The sequence below is a fragment of the Urocampus carinirostris genome, chromosome 6 (genome assembly GCF_059441175.1).
Source record: "Urocampus carinirostris isolate Australia breed hairy pipefish chromosome 6, RoL_Ucar_1.0, whole genome shotgun sequence".
Taxonomy (NCBI): Eukaryota; Metazoa; Chordata; class Actinopteri; order Syngnathiformes; family Syngnathidae; genus Urocampus; species Urocampus carinirostris.
In genome coordinates, this window is record NC_142354.1 from 5,049,423 (window position 1) to 5,060,876 (window position 11,454).

The 11,454-nt window shown below is 46.0% G+C and overlaps 1 pseudogene; it reads right to left on the bottom strand.

The window, feature by feature from the left end:
* On the bottom strand, window positions 1-1,244 carry LOC148363606 (heat shock 70 kDa protein 1-like; annotated as a pseudogene).
* Window positions 1,245-11,454: the final 10,210 nt, after the last annotated feature.

An 11,454-nucleotide genomic window follows, 5' to 3' on the forward strand; every position in this document is an offset into this window, starting at 1 on the left:
TCAGACGGACAGAGGAGCCACGTCCAACAGCATCAAGTCCTGGACTTTGAGGTGTCACCCGTGAGGATAGCGGCCTGCACAGCAGCACCGTAAGCCACGGCCTCGTCTGGGTTGATGCTCTTATTCATCTCCTTGCCATTGAAAAGGTCCTGCAGGTGCCTCTGGACCTTGGGGATCTGTGTGGAGCCGCCAACAAGGACCACATCATGGATCTGGCCTTTGTCCATCTTGGCATCTTTCAGAGCTTTTTCCACCGGCTCCAGCGTTCCTCTGAATAGATCAATGTGGAGCTCCTCGAAGCGTGCTCTGGTGATGGAGGTCTAAAAATCAATGCCCTCAAAGAGTGAGTCAATCTCGATGTTGGCCTGGGAGCTGGAGGACAGAGTTCTCTTGGCCCTCTCGCAGGCAGTGCGCAACCTTCTTCAGGCCCTCTTGTTCTGGTTGATGTCTTTTTTATGCTTCCTCTTGAACTCTGCCACAAAGTGATCCACGATGCGGTTGTCAAAGTCCTCTCCACCAAGATGCGTGTCACCGGCAGTTGCTTTGACCTCAAAGATGCCGTTCTCAACTGTGAGGATGGACACGTCGAAGGTGCCGCCGCCCAGGTCGAAGATGAGGATGTTGCGTTCTCCCGAATGGCCTTTGTCCAGCCTGTAGGCGATGGCGGCGGCGGTGGGCTCGATGATGATTCTTTGGATGTTCAGTCCCGCAATGACTCTGGCGTCTTTGGTGGCCTGACGCTGAGAGTCGTTGAAGTAGGCGGGGACTGTCACCACGGCGCTGGAAACTGGTTGACTCACATAGGCTTCAGCAGTTTCTTTCATTTTCACCAGCACCATGAAGGAGATATCCTCTGGGTAGAATGTTTTTGCTCCCCCTTTGTACTGCACTTGTATTTTGGCCTTCCCTCCCCCAGCAAGCACCTTGAAGGGCCAGTGCTTCATGTCCGCTTGGACCACTGAGTCGTCGAACCGCCTGCCAATCAGTCGCTTGGCGTCAAATACAGTATTGCTGGGGTTCAACGCCACCTGGTTCTTGGCAGCATCGCCGATCAGCCTCTCCGTGTCCGTGAACGCCACATAACTGGGCGTAGTTCTGTTGCCCTGGTCGTTGGCGATGATCTCCACTTTGCCGTGCTGGAAAACACCCATGCATGAGTATGTGGTGCCCAGATATATGCCGATAGCAGCGCCTTTCGCTTGCTCGTCAAAGTTTTTTCTGTAAGGTAAATAATTGGGCAGCATATTAACCATCCAGTTATAAAGTTTAATTTAACTACAACGCCACATTTACAGCCAAGAAGAATAGTAGGATGTTCTCTGGGATGCAAATCTAATTGTTTAACTCTGTCATGATTACCTAAGTGGAGCCACCTGGGGTAATCATCTGGCGCGCTGGAATGCGCTTCCTGATTGGTTTATGTTCCCTTTTTAAGCACGCTACGCCGAGACCTCTTCGTCTGAGGATTACTTTTGTACCCCGTTTGACTCTCCTGATTTACCTGTGCCGTCTTGACTTGTTTACCTGATTCTGCCTGCCTCCGATCCGACCTGCTTCCGTCCCACGCTAGGATCTTCTCGCCAGTCCCGGTAAACTCGACCTGCTTCCGTCCCACACTACGATTGGCTACGTGTTCCGAAGCTGTCTTCACGGCGTTGATGTTGACGTTCGACGGTCATCGCGTCTCCCGCTAACCCTTTACGCTTCCCCAAATAAAGAATTGTACGAACGCTCTGGGGTCTCGTGCTCTGTTCTGGTAATCCTGACAGAATCCTCAGACCAAGAATGGACCCCGCGTTCGTACATCTGCCCCCTGACGACTATGAAAGCCAGAACCAGCAGCCCAATTCCCCTTTAGAATGTGCAGTTCGGCAAGTCATTTCCAACGTGGCGAAATTGGCTAAGCAAGTGAGTCAGTTACGGCTCGAGTGGGATCTGTTTGGTCGGGACTGGTCCTATCTCTCCAAAGTAATGACTCCCATGCCTGCCTGTTCGACTCTCCGGCCTGCCTGTTCGACTCCCCGGCCTGCCTGTTCGACTCCCCGGCCTGCCTGTTCGACTCCCCGGCCTGCCTGTTCGACTCTCTGGCCTGCCTGTCCGACTCTCCGGTCTGCCTGTCCGACTCTCCGGCCTGCCTGTTTGACTCTCCGGCCTGCCTGTTCGACTCTCCGGCCTGCCTGTTCGACTCTTCGGCCTGCCTGTTCGACTCTCCGGCCTGCCTGTTCGACTCCCCGGCCTGCCTGTTCGACTCTCCTGCCTGCCAGTCCGACTTCGCTGCCTGCCAGTCCGACTCCGCTGCCGGCCCTGATTCTGCCTGTTCTGATTCTGTTCTGTTTGCCGGTTCTGATTCTGCCTGTTCTGATTCCGCCTGTTCTGATTCCGCCTGTCCCGTCTTGCCTGTCCGGAGTCCGACTCTCCTGATTTTGCCTGTCCGGAGTCCGACTCTCCTGTTTACCTGTCCTGCTTGCCGGTTCTGATTCTGCCTGTCCTGTCTGATTCTGCCTGTCCTGAGTTTCCCTGTGACGTGTCTTGGGTTTATTTTTTTCCTGGGGGACTTCTGGAGCCGTCCCTTGAGGGGAAGGTTCTGTCATGATTACCTAAGTGGAGCCACCTGGGGTAATCATCTGGTGCGCTGGAATGCGCTTCCTGATTGGTTTATGTTCCCTTTTTAAGCACGCTACGCCGAGACCTCTTCGTCTGAGGATTACTTTTGTACCCCTTTTGACTCTCCTGATTTACCTGTGCCTTCTTGACTTGTTTACCGGATTCTGCCTGCCTCCGATCCGACCTGCTTCCGTCCCACGCTACGATCTTCTCGCCAGTCCCGGTAAACTCGAACTGCCTTCGTCCCACGCTACGATTGGCTACGTGTTCCAAAGTTGTCTTCACGGCGTTGCTGCTGACGTTCGACGGTCATCGCGTCTCCCGCTAACCCTGTACGCTTCCCCAAATACAGAATTGTACGAACGCTCTGGGGTCTCCTGCTCTGTTCTGGTAATCCTGACAAACTCGTCCATTAAAATGCTCTTAAGCGCCAAGAAACCTCATGATACTCAATAATATGGCTTGTTGGAACGAGAATGTTAAAACCCCAATGTGTAATATTTACTACTAGACGGCACTGTGTTTTCTGGTACAAGCAAAGGCCAGTAATACTAGGCACAGCGTGGCAGCAGGATGCCAGACAAAAATGGCGCAGACTTAAAGGTGGTGTCCGTAACTTCAAAAATATTCGATTTACTGACGCCATCTTCTGACTGAAATCCTCATTGCAGCCTCTGTCAAGCTGCCTGCTTGCATCGTGCTCATACATGACTCTTAGGGCTTGAATAAACTCATTTTTCCTTTTTTGGGAGGTTAGGGTTGCCATTGGGACTTTATTTGAAACAGTCGTTTTCTTAAATTGATAATTTCCATCTTCGAATAAATGAAAACAAATAGCACGCACCTGAAAACACTGAACACCATACCCCTCGCTTCCTTTCGTCCAACATAATGCGAAGAGTGGACGGAACACCGGTAATAAAAGTAAGAGAAAAGCAGATAGGTGGAAAAATTATATGAAGGCTCTTTTATTTCAGTTGGGCATTGTGAACACAAACGTAATAGAGAAAATATTTAGCTTTAAGTGTTTTAAGGACACCTTAAACTACACAGCCCACATTTAAGTAGGGATTCCACGGTGTGCAGTAAATAAAAATTACTCGACCAATCACTAACGATTTTTCTCCAATTCTGTTACACAAACACACAACATGACAACTTGCAGCTACAACAGTGTTCTGCAGGACAAAGACTAGAAACCTTCTCGTGGTGTCCTGCGAAGGGCTCTCTCCCGGGGGAGCCTTACGAATCCAACTCAATCCACTCAGACTCGCTCTCTCTTTCTTGGTCCTCTCTCCTTCTTTGTCTCTCCTTTTCTCTCTTCCCCCTTTACAGTCTTGTCGCTCATTTTCTCTATACCTCTCTTTTCCTACTCTCCCCACCTCGCACTCTCTTTTCTTCTTTTTGCTTTTTACTCTGTCTGTCTTTCTCTCATTCTATCTGTCCCTCTCTTTACTCTCTTCTACTCTCCTCTCTCTGTTCTTAGAGTGGGCGACATCGAGAGCAACCCTGGCCCCCAGTCCAAATGCCAGTGGTGCTTTCCAACCATTCGCTGCGACCACACCCCAATCACCTGTACTACCTGCCCACGGGGCTTCCGTAAATCCTGCACCGGCCTGTCCGAACGTACTAAGGACTTCAGAGGCTTCGTATGCTTGGTTTGCTTGGGTCACACCTCGTCAGGCCTTGCGGCACAGGACAGTCGCAGCCCCCTCTCCTTCGGAGAACTACGGAGCCTTCCACAAGCGAGTCTAGCGCAACTAAGGATTACCTTAGGCGCCTTGAGTGACTCAACAACAACAGCAACAACAACAGTGTTCTTTTACTCTGTCTTCTGACAGCACAAGAATTCTTTTGCTTCCAGACAAAGCCCTGCCCACCAAATTTGGCACAATATTTACAAACAAGTGAAGGGTCTATAAAAAGACTGTCAAGACTTTGTAAATGCAGTTTTGTGATGTTTTCAACCTTTTTTCCATCTTGTCCTTTTACTTCCTTTTTGGTCACTTAAATGGTAAATGGTAAATGGTCTGCATTTATAACTTTGATTTAAATTTTTGCACCCTTTAATGTTGTATTTCAAGGTCGCTAGCTGTCAATAAATAAGTGAAATAATAAATAATGAACAAAACAATAATTTTGGAAAAAAAAATCTTTTGGAAAAGTAAATCCGCGTCAGCGAAAAGAATTCAGGAAAAGTTTGCAAATTATACTACAGTGGTGTCATGATTGCCCATTGCTCTCACCTGCACCTGCTCATTTGGTGCCAGCTACTGCTCGTTGCCTGATTGGTTCCCCTTCTATTTAAAGTCAGTGCTCTCATTCACTCCTTGTCAGCCCATCAACGAACCTCCGTACTTGCAAAGCAAGCATTTTGACTCCGGCTCCCGTTCTCTTCCCAAACCATCCTGTATCGATCCCATCTGTCCCGTATCCTGTATCGATCCCTGATCTAAGCCCCGTTATCCTGTGTCCTGTATCCGGTATCGATCCCGTCTGACCCGTCCTGTCCAGTATCCTGCTCGTTATCGATCTCATCTGTTCTGTATCCTGTATCGATTTCTGATCCAAGCCCCGTCATCCTGTATCCGGTATTGATCCCGCCTGTCCCGTCCTATCCGGTATCCTGCTCGTTATCGATCCCGTCTGTCCCGTATCCTGTATCCTGTATGGATCCCTGATCCAAGCCCCGTTATCCTGTATCTGGTATCGATCCCGTCTGTCCCGTCCTGTCCGGTATCCTGCTTGTTATCGATCCTGTCTTTCCCGTATCCTGTATCGATCCTTGATCCAAGCCCTGTTATACAATACATCCGGTATCCTGCTCGTCTGCCCCTGGCTTCCTCTTTTCCCGCGCCTGACTTCTCTGCCCCGCTTCTTCTGCCCAGTGATCGTCGAATCACTGGCGTTTGTGTTCCTGCGCAGGACTGCCTCACTTCCGTATATAAAGCTTGGTGTGAAAAGGTTACGCATTTGGGTCTACCATCTGTTCGGGTCCTGACAAATGGTGGGTCCAATCTTAGGCAAAAATGAGACCCAATAGAGAAAGGAGGTACACCAGCTCTCATGTTGGTGATCAAAGATATGATCAAAGAGGTTGTTGAGGACTACATTAGGACCGGAAAGTATGATCACGACCCCCTTCTAATGGAGAAGTGTGAGTGTGTGGACAACATCAAGTTCACTGGCCTCCACTGCACAAAAGAGCTCCCCTGGTCTTGGAACACTTGCCGCCTGGTGATTAAGGCTCAGCAAAGGGTCTTATTCCTCAGAATACTAATACCCGCTGGACTCTCCCCTTGGGTGCTCTTCAACTTTTACAGAGCAACAATTCAGAGCATCCTCTGCCTCAACGTGACCGTATGGCAGCTGCGCAGCAAAGGAGAGGATACAACTGTCACAGGTGGTTAGGACTGCACGGGGCATCGTGGGCCACCCCCTCCTTGACTTGGAATCCATATATGCAGGCTGAATCAAAAGGCCATGGACTCCGGCCACTCGGGCCACAGACTTTTTATCCCGCTTCCAATAGGAAAGTGGTACAGGAACATCAGCGCCACCACTAACAGACTGGGGGACATCTTTTCCTCCCAGAGCTGTCAGGACAACCAGCCACTTAACTGCAGAACAATAAGATATAGCAGGGGTCAGGAACCTGAAGCTCGCAAGCCATAAATGCTCTTTTAATGCGTACATATGGTTCGGGGTTAAACAGAAGTAGCGCAATTATTTAGAGTAATGCTTCAAACAGGGCCATTTGTCACCTGTGCGAAGCAGAGACAATACTGTCACGGTTGCCATGGCGCCCAATTGGCCCCAGCCGTGTGACGCCAACTTCTGTCACGGTTGCCAGGGCACCCACAAGGCCCCACCCATGGACCCCAACTGAAACTCGTTGACAGATTGCTCCCTGTCACTACTTAAACGCTTTTCTGTGAGTCGCCCTTGGTCGGAGCATCTGCGAAACTCTGTTTCGACACGTCAAAAACGTAACCATGACAAGTTGACATGCAACTGCTTTTTAAAGTAACAGAAAGTTACTTTTCCTGGTAACTAGTTACTTTTACTATAGAGTAATTCAGTTATTAACCCTTCACTTTTTGGAAGAAGTGGTGAGTAACTATAACAAACTTTTTTTAAAAAGTACGCACGAAAGAAAGTGGAGCGGCTATGACCCTGGCGGTTAAGGGACACTTAAGCCGTGGTATACATTGTTTTTTATCCTAGTTTGAATTGTTCTTTATCAACATTGTACACCGGGGTTCCAAAGAGAATTTCATTGGCATTTTTATGTTTATGAGACTGAAGCCAATCTTGAAGTGAAAGTATGAGTCACCCTGATTTAAACTGATCATTCCAATTATGTCACTGAAAAGAAAAAATATTCAGGGAACAATGCGCTGTAAAATGCGCAAAATAAACCATGTCAATCAAAGTCGCTTCCAGCGTCACCAGATTGCACTTGACCTTTAACACACTTTAACATACACGTAATATATATCTTCGTAATCGTCGCATCTTCTATCCAGGTAGACGCGCGCACGCTCGCAAAAACACAGCCGTGAGCAGATTGCGTGCAGGATCCGGAGTTGGATCCTTCCTGATATCAAATAGCAACCTGCCTTCAAAGTAAAAGCTCCCAATCCCACCAAGTTAGTTAGCCAGCAGCTGCTTGTCAGTCTGGAAGCTAAAGCCCCACCGGATCTTCGCCCTGTTGTTCAAGGTGACCTTCTGTGGTATGGCCCATTTGGATATTGGTAGTTCTTTACCATACTGTTTGCAAATGTTTCTGTACACTATCCCGACTTCTTGGTTGTGCTTTTACTTGTACGCTGATCCATCTAGCACAGGGGTGTCAAACTCATTTGAACTCGAGGGCCACACGATAGAACAAACATTCTGTCAGGGGCCGGACGAGTAGATTAAAGAGAAAAAAAAAGAGAGATACAGAAATAAAAGAAATAGGGAGGGAAAAGGAGAGAGGGCAGGACAAAGAAAGAAAAAGAGAGAGAGGGAGACAGCGTGAGAAACAAAAGATAAAAAATCGTGAGAGAGGGGGAAAAGAAAGGTAGAGGAAGAAAAAAATCCAAAGAGAAATAGAAAGACGGACAGAAAAGAGAAAAGAGAGAAAATGAGAGAAAGAAGTTAGAGCAAAAGAAGTTAAAAAGACACAGAGAGCGAAAGAAACAAAGAGCAACAAAGGAAGAAAAAAAAGAGAGACACAGAGAGTGAAAGAGACAGAGATTGGGAGAAAAGGGGTGGACAAAAGAGAAAGAGAGGGAGAGGGGGAGGGAGAGGGGGAGGAAGAGAGGGAGAGAGGGAGAGAGAGAGAGAGAGAGAAATACAAGTACAGTGTCTTTGTTTGAGGCACCTGGCTTTGGCAACATCAAGTGGACCTATTTCAACCTGCAGCTTGTTTTTCTCTTGCGCTTCTCTGAGTGTTGTCTCGCGGGCCGGATTCAATCCCTTAGCGGGCCTGATCTGGCCCGCGGGCCGCCTCTTTGACACCTGTGATCTAGCATCTTGCACTACCACACCACTATACACTAGACTGGTTCAGAGGCGTCTCTGCACAATCTCTATCTTGGGTCTGATCCACTCAGGTAGATACCTGCCTCTATAGTCATGTTTTGGGGCCATCTGTTCAATGTACAGTACTCTTGGATTTTTTAATGTTCTATCCTAGACTGTGGCATTTATGTTCACTACCTCTCAGCCTCCATCTTCCGCTTTGCGCAGGTATGTTTAAAGTCTGGCACAGGGATCAGTTACGGCCCTCGATCACATTTTTACTGCGTCTGCCTAATTTGCCAAGAGAACTTAGCTGTTTTCAAAGAATATCATGTTAAAAGGCGCTGCCAGACGAAACATGCTGACTCCGAAAAAAAGTTAACTGGAAATAAACGCTGTGAAAAGGTGAAGCAACTGGAAGCTGTCTTTACAGCACAGCAGTGCTTTTTCACAAGACCTCAAATAAATAAATAAATATAAACAAAAGTGAGCAACAAAGCCGAAACGCTGACACACACACACACACACACACACACACACACACACACACACACACACACACACACACACACACACACACACACACATATATATATATATATATATATATATATATATATATATATATATATATATATATATATATGTTGGGGGTATATATATATATATATATATATATATATATATATATATATATATATATATATATATATATATATGTATACAGGGAGTGCAGAATTATTAGGCAAATGAGTATTTTGACCACATCATCCTCTTTATGCATGTTGTCTTACTCCAAGCTGTATAGGCTCGAAAGCCTACTACCAATTAAGCATATCAGGTGATGTGCATCTCTGTAATGAGAAGGGGTGTGGTCTAATGACATCAACACCCTATATCAGGTGTGCATAATTATTAGGCAACTTCCTTTCCTTTGGCAAAATGGGTCAGAAGAGGGACTTGACAGGCTCTGAAAAGTCAAAAATAGTGAGATATCTTGCAGAGGGATGCAGCACTCTTAAAATTGCCAAGCTTCTGAAGCGTGATCATCGAACAATCAAGCGTTACATTCAAAATAGTCAACAGGGTCGCAAGAAGCGTGTAGAAAAACCAAGGCGCAAAATAACTGCCCGTAAACTGAGAAAAGTCAAGCGTACAGCTGCCAAGATGCCACTTGCCACCAGTTTTGCCATATTTCAGAGCTGCAACATCACTGGAGTGCCCAAAAGCACAAGGTGTGCAATACTCAGAGACATGGCCAAGGGAAGAAAGGCTGAAAAACGACCACCACTGAACAAGACACACAAGCTGAAACGTCAAGACTGGGCCAAGAAAAATCTCAAGACGGATTTTTCTAAGGTTTTATGGACTGATGAAATGAGAGTGAGTCTTGATGGGCCAGATGGATGGGCCCGTGGCTGGATCGGTAAAGGGCAGAGAGCTCCAGTCCGCCTCAGACGCCAGCAAGGTGGAGGTGGGGTACTGGTATGGGCTGGTATCATCAAAGATGAGCTTGTGGGGCCTTTTCGGGTTGAGGATGGACTCAAGCTCAACTCCCAGTCCTACTGCCAGTTTCTGGAAGACACCTTCTTCAAGCAGTGGTACAGGAAGAAGTCCGCATCCTTCAAGAAAAACATGATTTTCATGCAGGACAACGCTCCATCACACGCATCCAAGTACTCCACAGCGTGGCTGGCAAGAAAGGGTCTAAAAGAAGAAAAACTAATGACATGGCCTCCTTGTTCACCTGATCTGAACCCCATAGAGAACCTGTGGTCTCTCATCAAATGTGAGATTTACAAGGAGGGAAAACAGTACACCTCTCTGAACAGTGTCTGGGAGGCTGTGGTTGCTGCTGCACGCAATGTTGATCGTGAACAGATCAAAGCACTGACAGAATCCATGGATGGCAGGCTTTTGAGTGTCCTTGCAAAGAAAGGTGGCTATATTGGTCACTGATTTGTTTTTGTTTTGTTTTTGAATGTCAGAAATGTATATTTGTGAATGTTGAGCTGTTATATTGGTTTCCCTGATGAAAATAAATAATTGAAATGGGTATACATTTGTTTTTTGTTAAGTTGCCTAATAATTATGCACAGTAATAGTCACCTGCACACACAGATATCCTCCTAAAATAGCTAAAACTAAAAAAGCCCCACTCCAACTTCCAAAATATTCAGCTTTGATATTAATGAGACTTTTGGGTTCATTAAGAACATGGTTGTTGTTCAATAATAAAATTCATCCTCAAAAATACAACTTGCCTAATAATTCTGCACTCCCTGTATGTGTGTGTGTGTGTGTGTGTGTGTGTGTGTGTGTGTGTGTGTGTGTGTGTGTGTGTGTGTGTGTATGAATGAATGAAAACTTTATTTCGAATATTAAAATAAAAACAGAACAAAAAACAATTGAGTCAACAACAAAATAGAAGCAGATGCTTATTTTCCCTACCCCTTTATCTTCCCTATTAAATACATTTTACAAATCCTCTTCTCCTCTTGTGTCTAATACAGTATAACAAAATCTCATGGATACACTTATACATAGGTCAGATATCAATAATTATAATAATTACAATAATCACATATTTTATACACTAATCTTTGTAATACCAATATATATATATATATATATATATATATATATATATATATATATATATATATATTTAGGGGCAGCACGGCGGAGCAGTGGTTAGCGCTTGTGCGGCACAGTTCATGTCATGGGAACCTGTCGTGGGTTCAAATCCAGCTCCAGACTTTCTGTGCGGAGTTTGTATGTTCTCCCCGTGCTTGCGTGGGTTTCCTCCGGGCACTCCGGTTTCCTCCCACATTCCAAAAACATGCATTTCAGGTGAATTGGCCGGTCCAGATTGTCCCTAGGTGTGAATGAGCGAATGAGTTGTCTGTCCCCGTGTGCCCTGCGATTGGCTGGCGACCAGTTCAGGGTGTCCCCTGCCCACTGCCCGAAGATGGCTGGGATGGGCTCCAGCCCCCCCGCGACCCTAATGAGGATAAGCGGTACGGCTAATGAGATGAGATGAGATGAGATATATATATATATATATATATATATATATATATATATATATATATATATATATATATATATATATGTGTGTGTATATGTACAGTATATGTGTGTGTACTATGAAATTGATACTAAAGCTTGCAAAGGTAATTATGAAATTTAACACTTGGATAAAATTTAAAAAAAAACAACTAAAAATACATTTTTTTTTGTCCATATGAATTAAATTCTTTACGTTTTAGAACGAAGGATGTAGCCGGAAATGTAACGTGCATAAAATTGCGTATCTGGATTTGATATGGAGTGTGC